The following is a 14,110-nucleotide window of genomic DNA, read 5'->3' on the forward strand; positions in this document are numbered from 1 at the left end:
ACACGTTTGAAGGAAGGTGCATCTTTTAGACATACACTGAACCGACCAGTGACTTGTGATTTGTCTCTGGTCTTCTAAGATTTCATCCGACACATTTCAACATTTGTATAAATTAATTCAAAAGATCTTTTTCTGATCTTCTTTTGGAGCTTTTTCCTAACAACGGTTTATTGCCTATTCATTCATAGGAGTGGGGAGAATTTGGTCTAAAGTTGGGTTTCATACTTACTCAAAACAAAGACAAAATGATCTGGAGATTCAATTTTAAAACTTTCCTTAGAACCTTAAATTAGTGTAATTAGGATAAATGCGGTAGTAATACAATGCACTAATACATTCTCTGATTATTAAATAGAATTGGACGATTCCAAACGATTGCCAAGGCCTCCAAATCCAAGACCAGATAGAGGTCAAAGGTTCAAAAAAATAACATGTCCAGCTTTCCTGGTATTTGCTGAAGTAGGCACAAGTCAACTGGGTCTTTACTGGGTTAGACCCTACAATTTGTATTTACTTTTTTTTTTCAGTAACAGGCCTGGTGAATCATTGTCCTGCTTGCAAAATTGAAGTTAGCTTAAGGTTACAAGTTACTCGGATGGATGGATGGATTTATTGCCTCACTTTTAAAGTTTACAATATATTTTTGAACAAAATTCAAGCCATTCATTTTCAATTACAAAACATGCTGAAACAAAGCAAAAATGATTCACATTATGGGTGAGTCTACGTTCACTTTAAATGTGACTTTTTTTTTTTTGTCTTTGTTATTATGCTGGGAACAAACTCCTTGTCACGCCATTTCTTCAGGCAGCCGTCATCAACTTACTCAAACTGTCCCCAAAAGACTAGGTGAGAAGTGAGGGACTGCACTTACTAGAGGCGCATGGCACCTTGATAATGGAGTGTGGCAGAGGCGATTAGCACACTAACAGCTTCACACAAGGATTCTCTTTGGGAGGATGCTCGGAGATAAAACAGGAGGACGTGACCCTCCGGCAGCACAATTCACAGCACGACCGCTTAGGGTCCCAGGCTCTCTGACACTTCGAAAGGAACTCTCTGCCTTTAAAGTGGGAGTGAAGATGCACCTTGAAAAATTGTTGTCATTCCTGCAACCATTACGCCGAAATTTACAGTGTAAGTGCCCATTACAGAGCTGGAATAAATACACACGGATGGAGTCAACTCTCAAAATGACAAAAACAAACATTACATTCTCTAATTTATTATGTTGTTTTTTAACCATAAACTCCATGCAATTATTGCGTCTATGATTCAATAAGGGCTTTTTTTTTATTGTTTCACAACTGCCAGACAGCGGGTTGCTTAAAACTCTCCCTGCTGGCACAGATTAAGGCTTTTTGCTTGTCCTTGAAGTATTTCAAATAGGGATACAAAAGCAGGCTGGGAATGCTATTTCTGAAAAAGATTGGAAGATCTGTATGTGGTCCACATAAAGTGTTTTGGGTTACAGTTTGGGTAAATAAACTGAATCCTGATCTCCTTGCTGGATCTTGGCAGCATATCATTTTACGTTCCATATAGTACATATTTTACACACCATATAGTGTGCATCCACACACTATATGGTTATTTTTGACAGTGTTTTTCCACCATATTTGGGCATTTAATATTGATATTAATTTGGACCCTGATTTTGAGATTCGTGTAATATAACTTCATTGAAATTGAAAAACATTTACAATTTTGTAATTGTTGTTTTGAGGTCCTCTTTCTCCCATCCATAGTTCATTTATCTTTAATCTAGGTTAGTTAATCAAGTCTAAGCAAATAAGCAACTGGAGAAATATGCCAAAGTTTCTTTTGTAAAGAAAACATCTCTTTACTAAACCAGAAAAAAGACAAAAAATAAATTGTAAAAACATTAGATGGGTGTCGCTGTATTGCCATCATGATTTTTGCTAATATTTTGAAATGTTCTTTGTAGAAAAATTGTCTTCAGTTTATAAAGTTTTGAATATATAATAAGCTAAAATATTGTTAGCACCTAGTAAAAAGTTCCTTCAATGCTAATTGAGCAGCTGTTTAAATATATTAGTTCCTGTAGCACTAGCAGCTTTAGACCTTGCAGCTTCTATACTGGACTTAGGCTCAAACAGTTGGGAGTAATTGCTAATAAGCTGACCATCTGCTATCATTTTACATCCAGTGAAATGGATGTAAAATGATGTTTAGGGCTACAGAAGCTGTTGGCTTATGTAGCCCTAGACATTTACAGACTAGCTACTACTTGGGCTCAAACAGCTGGGTGTAACTTCGCTATTGTTTTACATGACTACAGTCAAACACAACACTGAAGAGCAAAGCCTGTTTCCATGACAAACAGCACTCCAGGGACATGCTTGGCTACCTGCTAATCTCACATGCTAACCACCAGTCCATTGCTGAACTCCTTTCTTTGCAGTGCAGTAATGAAAAGCTGTACTCACAGCAGGGGGAACTGAAGCATGTATGCTTTGAAAGGATTGTTTGATATATGTTCCTCCTTGATAAAATCCAAACCATAACCACTTTAATGTAGGAACATTATGTTATATAATCGGCAGTGATAGTGACTCATCGATTCATTACCATAAAAACTAAATTCATTCTAGCTTTGATAAACTACATTGTTTTGCAAATAGTCTGTTTTTTCCCCCATTACTGGTGGAGGTTTCGGCTCCAGCATCAATATACATTTTGTACGTTTCATTTGTCATGCTCATGAAGACATTGGCATTCATCATAAGTGGCATATCTGTCACCTCTTGTAAGCAATAACAAAAGAAAACTATTTGGTTCTTTTTAACTTCTTAGTCCAGAATATATGACAGTGACAGCTATAGACAAAACCGCTACTACTACTAATAATAAAAAAAACAAGCTGTAGAACAGCTCAGATACAGAATATAATTCTCTTTTTAAACACAGGAAATGTCTTCTGTGGCGCATTAAAAAGTGTTGTGTGATCCCATATTCCACAAAGCACACTGAGCACAAAACCCTCATGCTATCACAAGCTAGCTACATTAAGTACATTAAATTTATGCCCAGTTCACTTGCATGAATGTCACACACATCCAAATTGCGCATAGCTGTGGATTCAAAACTTTCTGAAAGTTTTGCAAAGGTTTTCTAATTTTATTGTAATTCAGCAACATATAAATTAATGTGGAAGTCATCTTGATGTGGTGTGAGAGAATCACATTCTAAAGCCCTTATAGTTAGTTTAAAACATTGCAAAAGGTGCACAGGCACTGTGAAGTACCAATGGTATGCTGACTATAGACAACATTGAAGCAAGTTAGGTTGCTCTGAGCAGTTTGGACTCAGTTCAGTTTGACTGAAACCAAAAGAAAAGTGAATATTACTTTTTTACTTCTACTTTCATCAGACGCAGAGAGACTCAATTTCTTCTATGCAAGAATTTCTCTATGATTTAAGCTCCCTTTCTAGAAATGCCAGGGGTGACACTGACAGGATTTTTACTGTACCATAACACAAGTACTTGCCCAGCATGAAAGCATGTTGAACTGTCAGAAATGGTGTTGGAGATCATTTTTGTTCCCAAGATTTCGATCTTGGGAACAAAAAGATTTTGAAAGCTTAAAATAATGACACACTGGCTTGCAGATAGAAAACCCCGCTTTTGAGTCACTCATATATTATACACACAGTACAACTGGACTTCCTTTGCACTTTGCTCTGGGACTTTTCCAGCTGTCACAAAGCACCCAGGCTATTTCTATCGCTTTAATACTTGGATTGCTGGTGTCAGCCATGAATAATTGATAAAAACAATGCAATCTTGGGGTTTAGGAGTCCGAGTTCTCTGTACGTCTCATAATGATTAGTGAAAGGGTCATGCAGCTCAAGCCCCTCAGTCGCCAGCATCTGACCCTAATCCCCCTTAATCCTCAAAACAATGGGCTCCTCCGTGCAGGAAACTGTGGCAGATTTTTATCGTTCCACTAAAAAGGATCATGGTGCCTTTCCTCTGCCAATACGATGACGGCAGTGGACAACCGCTTGCTGCCCTTATAGAGCCAAAGTCCAGCTTTACAGGAACTGTTATGAAAATGCTAATGGGAGATTTAAGGTAGGCTGCAGTAACCGTACATTTCACTTTCTTTGCTTTGCACCGTCCAACCACTCCTGGCAACAAACATCGCATGCCTGATATAAAAGGCTCAAACTTGGCTTTTTCTTTCCACTGAGAGTTTTATGTTGGCTTTGGATTAGAGCTGTGCTGAAAAGCAATGAGACATGAACTAAATCACCACTAGAGGGAAAACTGTGACTTGAAGCGTATTCAGACAAATAGCTCTGAGGCAAATACTGTACGTCCTCCTTGGTAGAGAGGAACAGCAAATTTGGTTAGAGACCAGAATTGGACAATTTTTGGCGTAAACTCGGAAATCTAATCTTTTAAACACACCTCGCCTAAGGTATGTTGAAAACACAGACTTATCTCTGTGTGTTTGACAGAGATAAGTCTGCTGTTTCTCCAGCTAGCTTTAAGACTGTGCTGGTCATTTTGTTTGCCATTGTGAACTGTGAAAATCTGTCTTAAATCGACCCAGGTAACAAGATGGTTTACATATTATCACAATGGTAATGGATTTGATCTTTTTGAGCTTCCAAAGACATATGAAACATGGAATATGAAAATGTTGTCAGTCTTTTAGGAATCTTACAGTTAAGGGAAGGATATACATTTTCTAGGGCTTAGTTGTCCTCAACAATCTAAGTGCTGACTGGAACTAGTTCATTGGTCACTTAGTACAGAGTTTCAGGGGAAAAAAAGTTTAAATTAAATTAAATATGTTCTTTTCATTTTTGAAAACATAGAACTATCCATTTGCATTTGTTCACTTCCCTACTATTTAGTTTCAAACCAACGAGTTTTACAGATGAGCTGATGTACTGTGAATCATTACCTTTCCATAAAGTTTTTGGCAACTCTATTTAACTTATGTTGCACTGTACAAAATGTTATACATCATTGTTAAAAATTACTGATTTTATTTTTGCAACTGGAACACCTTTACTTTCTCCCTGGCACACAGATTGGGACAATTAATTTAAATTCTGTAGTTACACATTTTCCTAAAGTTTGGAGCGACTGTTTTGCTTTTAACCCTCTTGCAGTCCCGGTGCGACACACAGGAGGAGCGCAGCAGATTTTATGGTCGGACAGCAGGGAAGCAGGAAGGTCATCGCATCAGACTGTCAGTTCCCGAAACCACACAAAAGAAAAACATTGCGACACGTTTGAAGCACGTCTTACAATACTGAAGATGATTTAAAGTGTTCATTCCAAATAAATTTTTTAGTTTTACAATAAAACTATTAGTCAGTATTGCTAATCGCTTGAAGACCTTGTCTTCACACATACCTTGTCTTCAAGGTATGTGTGAAGAAAAGTCTTTATTCCAAAAGATAAAGTTTTTTCACAAAACTTAACCTTTTGGAATAAATGCAAAGTGTTTTCTGTGAACAAACCATCCATTCACAGTTGATGCCTCATCAACTCAGACAACTGAAACTAGCATCACTTTAATTTAGGATTGAAAATGTGCAAAATACAGCAAAGATTCAGCTGAACCAAGGCTACAACAACTTTGAAACTGGAATTCATAGAAACACAAATGTAAAGCATTCATATTTCTTACCAAAAATAATACCTCATGAGTCATAAAATGACTCAATTGTGTCTTTAAATGAATTCATGCTCAGTTTATCGTCGCTACAATTATTCCCCATAAGCCTAAATTATACAGAATCCATTGCCAGGCCTTGTGACCTCCGGACGACACGCCATGAATTCTCTAACGCCGCATTTCAGATTCAGAACAGCTTCCACTCTTGAGCATTACCATAATCATCCCAACTAGTGTATGTATGGAAATTGTATTTCACAGAAATGGCCATGAAAAAAAAGAAAAAACCCAGCAGTTACAGTAAATCTATAGCAGGTGAGTCACGTACGCGCACAACGGGTGGACGCACCCGTAAGAAATCCGCAGCGCAGAGATGTAAAATAACAGCCGTTATTACTTGGCATTTGGCTGCGACATCAATCAGGTCCAGCCATTCCAAGCCCTGTGATGGCGCATAACTGCTCAGCCAGTGTGCTGATTTAATAGAGCACGGGTCTGATAAAAGTCCCTGCAGAGATAACTTCACGGCCAATAGGTTGTTTGGGGTAGCTAATTGGTCAAAAAAATAAAACCTCTCTCGGGATTTGGAGCTGTTGTTATTACAGCGAATCTGGCTCGCTCTAAATGAGTGGCACTGGCTTCTTTAGTGCCTCGAATATATTTCTATTCAGGCTGTATTTAGGCATAATTACATTGATGATAACCAAATATGTGACTCCCAATCGTGAGAGGCTTAAAGAAGGCAGAGAAAGAAATGATGTCACACAACTTCAGCTGCTCAGTTATTTCACACACCGTACAACACTTTCATTGATCTGAACACTTGACCCTGTAAAGATAATAATAATTAAAAAAAACACAAGGGGAGAGAATTTTCTTGTCCTTTTGGTTTTTCTTCCAGTGCTTCCATTTACTTTCAAATGAACTTTACCATCTTGAGAAAAGTAAATGTGCAATTACATCTACAAATGCTAGTATTGCAACTCAAACTGCCTGAAGGTTGGAGTACAATAATTTTGGGGATTTGGAGCCAAGTTTGGACTTTGTAGAACATGAATACGTTAATTCATCTGCCTTGGTCTCCAATATATTTTTTATCACACCTACTACCATGTTTCCTTCCAAGATTTTGTTGCGTTTTGTTCTCTCCGTCTTACATTAAGTTTGACCAGCTTCCCTAGTCTGTGCTGAAGAAAATCAAACATTGCAATCTGCCAACACCATCCTGCAGAATGTTGTGTATCGCTGGTTTTCTGTTTAGTGCATGTAGACCAAAAAAATACATTTTGTTTTCAGATTACTTTCTCTCACATGTTCATTTTTGTTCCAAACACAATTTGTAGAAAACTGAGGGTTTTTTTTGTGTGTTCCTTCTTGAGAGACTTCTATAAAGGCAATATTTGTAAAGTACATAGAATGCAGTAATCCTGTCAATGGTATTTTCCACCTGAGATGAGGATCTCTGCAGCTCCTACAGAGTTAGCATGAACTACCTGACTGCTTTACTAACTAATGCTTTTCATTTTGACCCATCGGTTTAGGTCACAGGTTTTAAGTTTCATCCAAAAAAGAAGAATGAACTAAGCAGCAGCTAAGTGTAAAAAAAAAGAAAAAAAAAGCCAGTCTTTGCAGGGTTTTTTTCATACATCATTTGCAAAGCATTTCCATAACAGCATGACACCAATAATGTAAGGAACATTTTTTTGTGCGTTTCTTATATCATTTCCTATAAATATTAAATGTGTACTTAAAGAACATTTAAATAATTCAAGCCATGACTTGGTAGGTTTGTAGTCGTGAAATACTTTTATTTTCAGACAATGGCCTGAACAGTGCTCTGTTTAAAAGAAAGAAGCTTATTATTTTTAAAAGTGTTTTCCTTCACTTCACAATTATGTGGACGCCATCAGATAAACTCTAAATGAAACACACTGAAGTTCCATCAAAAAAAAAAAAAGTGAAAGGAAACCATTAAAAAGATTTAGGTGGAAAAAAAATAAAAAATCTCCCACACATATTTGTAAGAGGACCAGAGGCTGAATGAAAAAAAAAAAAAAAAAAAAAGGACATTTGGAAAGGAGCAGTGGGAGGCCTGCTCTGTGGTGAGGAAGAAACAAATAAAACTGATGGTGTGTGAACAATGTGGCTTCATTGTGAGAACAGGACTTTTTAAATGCTGTTTGAGAGCAAACTACAACGATTTGGTCTAAATGGGATTTTTTTTTTTTTTTTATGTTAGGAGAGAGGAGAAGACTGCTTTTACAAAAGCCTTATGCGTTGTGTGACGTCCGTGTAATAAATACCAATCAGATGGTTTCTAAAAAACTGATCTGAAAGTTTTTAATTCGCGTGCTGCAAAGGAAGTATAAACACAATGATATGCAGTATATTTGTTCTAAATATAGATTTATCATTTCATCAGAATAGATTAATTCGCTGATGAAGACCAGGAGCTATGTAAAACCTTTTTTCAGCTTCAATAACATTTTATAATGCTACTCCCTTATCAAAGAATACTTTTGATTCTTTCAAGCATGTTCAAGAAATTCTTTAATCTCCCGTGGCAACCACTAGGGGGTGCCTAAATGCTTGCTCTCCACCTCTTTCCTCAAGCTCCTCCTCCAAACCAAGACTCTCTCACAGAAAACCCCTCCTCCACTCAGCTCCTCCAGACTAGCAGTGGCAGCAATAAACAAACACCTGATTTGGTCATCATACAAACTACTTCTCAGTCCAAGAAGCTCCTAAGAATGGTTGAAAACGGCATAACGGATTGATGTGGTGATGTGCTGAAGATGGAGTGCTAGGGAAAACGTAGGAGCCCAATTTCAAGTGTCAAACTGCAAAGTGGAATTTCTTTTAACTTATAACTGCATGTTACTTGATTAGTTACTTGATTGTGCTGTAGGATGGCTGAAAATGGACAACATGCTCTCATTTTCTATACAGTAGAACAACAAAATACACTTTTTATGTTCCTCCACTTACTCTTTGTTTTTTGAAACAAGCTAGCCACATTAACCTGCTGGTATGATATTCTTTTTTTCAGTAATAGCTTAGATTTATAGCAGACGTAGCACACAATATCCAAAAACTTCCACTTTTGTGGATATTTTCTTAGACGTATGAAACAGACTTTAGTGTAGTTTCTGCTCAGCATTGATTTTCACCTTGAAACTCATGTCATTTTTGCCCAGACTCTTTCTTAGAGCTGAATCACGAACAAAGACCTCGACAGCGAAGTGAAATCTATAAGTGCATTTTCACATAAAGCCAAATTGGTGGCTGGTTTAGCTTTTTTTCTTCCCCATTTGATGAAACAGTTGAAAATGGCTTTGTATGTACTTTGGTGATGAGGGTTACTTTGTTCACATAGGGACTAGGTTGCTTTCGTCTAAAATGGTTTATCTGAAACGTTTTTTTTCTTTTTCCCCCCACAATCATGGAAAAAAAAGTTCCCCTTTAAAAAATAATTACATATTGTATTTTTACCTTTAACTCTGAGTCCCGAAGCTAAAACTGACTAGAGAGTAGTCAATGGCTGGAGCCTGACTGATTATATACCACGCTACCTGAATCACTTCAGTGAATCATCTCTCCCATCTCCATCTTTATAACTCCCTTTCCATCTCCCCTTGTGTTGACTCATCTCGGCTCTCGTTGTGCCTACCGCAGCGTGACAAGTGAGTGACAATGCTAACAATAGTGGGTGCGGCTGCCCCTGCTCAATAGAGCACAGGCTGCATGATAAATTACCCTCATCAGTTTGTTTTGCCAGCAGCCCACTCAGGTCACCACCAAGGCCGTTCGTGACATTTTGTTGCATACTGTATATGCAAATACCTGCCAATCAATTAGCGTGCCGCTCCCCGGTGCTGCCCGCCGTGATTAAAATGAATTGATGGTGGGCTAAAATCAACAGCAGCCAGCCGCCAAAGAGCTCAGGGGTCAAAGACAAAACAGGTACGATACTGTTGTTGTTGTTTTGAGTTCATTCTATTTTCTCTTATCGTCGTCTCGCAGTAGATTAACAAAACATTCTGCGTTCTACAACTATAATTATGACACGAAGAAGTGAGCTGGTAATGTATGATATGGAGTTGGTAATAAGGTTTGGCTATGTTGTAGTTTTCTCAGTTGTCTTAGTTGGCCTAAAACCCAAACAAATGTTATTAATCTCTTAACTGACCCCATTGGATAATTTGGATTGTATTGGATTGGATATGCAAGTGTTTTCGGGGTGGCAGCAAAGGGGTTTGTTATAATTTTTGAGGTTTCACAAATAGATTTGAAGAATTTTATAAATTTCAAGCTATTTTCAAGCACTCCTTCCCCACTCAGCTCCTTAGACTAGTGACAGCAGTGATTAGCAAACACCTCACGAGTTTTTATTTTAATTACTTTTTTTTTCTCACTTTTTTTCCCCAAGAAAGATTAAAGTTAGAATTATTTTGTGGCCCATGAATGAAATGACATACTTTTCCTCCTCCACAACTTATTGAAGCTGGTCAAATCGGCATCCTAGGAAAAAAGTCAAATTTCTTTTTTAAAAATTATTTTCAGAGGCACTTTCCCTCGTCCATGCTGCTCAGCATTCAGTTTTGATTTGTCTGCATTTCAAGCTAATAAGGCTCAAATACAGTCCAGATTAATTAAGAAAAACTGAAAAACAGCCTATTTTTGTATTATGCCAACAGGAAGCCTTAAAGCAGTTGCCAATTTTCAGCATCATTAGTGGATAATCGTTTGTTAGCCAGTCACAGCACTGGCTAACAAATTCGCGCAAATACTTGTATCTAGTATTTCTCTGTCAATGTTTCTTTTTTAATTCCTATCATGTATCCAAAAAATGTGTTATTGAACAATCTCTAATAACTGTGCTCGTCTGTTTATTATGTAACTGGGATCTGAAATGGACACATTATTACCACCCACAATGCCATTTAATATGTGTGGTGGTGTGGATTTGCATAAATATTGATCATTTGGGATGACCCTGGCATCGAGGATGTAGAGATGTCAACCTGTTGGACCCACTGGTTTCCACTGGTTCCACTGGAACCAGTGGAAACATGATGGCATCATTCCACATGCCAAGATAAGTCAACTGGGCCTCACACAAACCCTGGCCCTTTAGTAGTTGCTCTAGCAACTAATTATGTAAAAATCTATGGTGAATTCACTGTTTTGTTTGCCACAATGCATACAAATCCAGCCTTCTGTTTCTGTGAGTTTTTCTCATCAGTAAGTGAATAAAGGAGCCTTTGAATTTTCCAAAACTATCTATATGATGGAAGATTTTAATTTAGTTGGATCGACACAAGGGAACCTTACATTTAAAAAAATATAATCTTCCTTACATCTTCAGTTAAAAGCTTTCCAAAAGCCTTTGTAGAAAGTTGTTTAAATAGTTTTTACACAGAGTTCTTTAAGGTTTAAAGGGCATCAGTGATTAATATCTTATACAATCAAAGAGTGAACACCATAATACAATACATATATAAATAAATGAGAAATGTAAAACTTGTACAAATATAAACCATTGCATATCTTTTACTACATTGACATTCAGTGGAATTTAACTGAATACAAACTCTGTAAAAAAAATAACTTAAAAGCTGCATAACTATTTTGATTCAGTTTCAGTATTCAGGTTTCTTCCACTAATTATACTGAATCTGGTGAAATGGAAACACATTTCTGCAGTCCTAGTGGTATTTTCTTGACATTTCATGAAAAAACCACAAGCTGTTAACAGCCAAGTTTCTTTAATAAAGCTGAAGAAGAAGAAATGGGAAATTTCCACTGTAAACTGTTTGTATGGAGACATTTGACAGTTTCCAGTGCAAACTGGTATGTTATTGGCTCCAATGTAAAAAACGAATGTACCCTGGTTATTTTCATTGGTACTCAGAGTGACAGAAATGTAATTTAAAAAAAGAACATGCAGATCACTGCTAATTAGTGATTTCAAAGTTTTTGCAAGAAGAGAGTCTGAAGGAGTTGGAAAAAAAAGGTCATATGATCAAATTCAGAGTTTATTAATCTCAGAAGGAAATTAAATATTGCTTTAATTTATAAGAATCCACAATGTCTTCAGTCAGAGCTGAAAAAGCCTTTGACTAAAGCTACATGTTTCATGAAGGAGATTCTTAGAATCATCCATCGCTGTCTTGAACAATCCATTGCACAAAAATCTCTGGTATTGCTGCATTTGGATCCTAGTCAAGTTGGCGAAGAGGCCAGATTGAAAAGTAAAAAAAAAAAGAAAATTCTGATAAATTCTAAGAAACATGAGCTACCATGTTGGAAATAAACAATGCATTTCCCAAGGTACTCAAGGTGTCGTTTTCATTTGGTCAAATGGAATGATGTAAAAATCTGAATTCCTTAAATAAATGTTTTTATCTGACTCAGGGCTGCTTGATGATGATGATGCAGCATTGAGATTGGCCAAAATAGAGGAAAAGAGAGCAGGAGTTCGGCAGACAGATGGACGGTAGTGAAAAAATCGACAGGTGAAGAAGTGCGGGGTATCAGACAGATAAGTCACGGTGTTATCACAAGTTGTCCCACATCAGACGCAGTGCAAGAAGAGCAAAAACTCAGCTGGTGTTGGTGAGCTTCTTCAAATGTGAAAAAGCACCACATAATTTACATGATTCATCACTGCTAGAGACCTTAAATTCTTTTTAGCACTCTACTGCTGTGTTTCATTTAATATTTTGCTTGGAGTAATGACTTAAAAGACTTTAAAACTAAGTTAAGGTTTAGACTTTAGGTTTAGACTAGCCGACTTTAGAAATTTGAAACAGTAACAAAACTATGTTAAAATATTTAAATTTAAACTCAATAAGTAAAATTTAACTAAATTCAGTTAACTGATTTCACTGATCAAATCTTTATATTTATCAATTTAGGTTTAAATGGTAAAAGTTTGCGATCAAATTTAAAATTTAAACTCAAGTTTTACTTTAGATGTAAATTTAAAGTTTACACTGTTTCTCCATATTTTGTATTCATAAATGCTATGCTGTCATGTAGTAAACTACAGGAAAACTTAAATATTTTAATACTTGTTTGCTAAAACTAAAGTCAAAATAAAATTTAGATGCTACGTATTGAAATTCTTCAATAACAATAAAACTTAACGACATTTAAATTTACAAAACAATTTAAATAGTTTTCAGTTTTTGAAACTAGTTCCCCATGAATATATTTATGGTTTTATAATCCCTGAGGTAAATTTAGAAGCTAGGAATATAAAATTACAATAATAAGAAAAAAATTAAATTAAAAAATGTATTCTTGAAGTGTTTTCCCGTCGCAATGTCCCCTGTTTGAAGTATGCAACTCTAGCAGTTTGAATTTACATTTAACAATTAGGGACAATAAACAGCTATATGGCTCCTCTCATCTTTGTTTGGTATTTTCTCAGAGTATTTATGGCTTCCTCCAGGATTCTCGCCATCTGTTTCCTTGTTCCAAACACCATTAAGGCCATTCTCCTTCCAGAGTCAAATCTTCTTACCATTTGATTTTAGCTCCACATAACCAGCAATGCTAATTATGCAGAGAGGCAACGTTGGAGATCTGACTCAAGAGTTTAGTTAGTTTGAAACAACATGCATTCATGGTAATAGAAAAATCTCAGTTATTGTCATCTTCAGTTTTAATAAGGGTTTTACTGACTGACACTTTTGTCATAAGGAGAAAATATACGGAGCAGAGGCTGTGTCAAATTCAAAAATACTTTATTGATAAAAATTAGTTTTAATGTTATTCAAAAATTTTAATACGTAGCATCAAAATTTTATTTATTTTAACTGACAAATATTAACATTTTTTTAAGTTTTCCTGTATTTTACCAGATGATACCAGCATAACATTTATGGATACAGATGACAGAGAAACATAGTGGACAGGGAGGGTCGTGGCCCCCCCATAAATAAATAAATAAAAAATAAATAAATAGATAAATAAATTTAAAAAAATTATAACTTTTTTTGTTGCCATCTTTAAGTTTTTTACTGGTCTGGTCACCCGAAGTACATTTTCTGGGGATGCCAGTGGAGATGTCACACTGTGTGAGAAAGTGCGCATCTTGTTTTATTAGCAAGGGAAAAAAAGAGAACAGAAATGACATGCTAAAATGTTTGGTGCTATTAGCAATTAGCAAAATTAAAGTGACATTTCAAATTGTAAACATCAGTCTTTTTCTTTAGGCCCATCAGATTTAGAGCATGCAGTTTTAAAGCCCTGGACAGTAGATCGAGGTCAAATTTAACGTGCTGGAAATCTTGTGTTAATATTAAGAAATATGTAGTGCTATTAAAACTAATCCTTTGTTTCTACTGACCAAACTTTTAATCCTTATCTGTTCCGACTTTTTTATGCTACGACTGTCACGGCAATATATTTTTTAAGAGCCTTGAAGTAAAATACAA

The sequence above is a fragment of the Poecilia latipinna genome, unplaced genomic scaffold (genome assembly GCF_001443285.1).
Source record: "Poecilia latipinna isolate Pla-1442-1.1 unplaced genomic scaffold, P_latipinna-1.0 Scaffold550, whole genome shotgun sequence".
Lineage (NCBI taxonomy): Eukaryota > Metazoa > Chordata > Actinopteri > Cyprinodontiformes > Poeciliidae > Poecilia > Poecilia latipinna.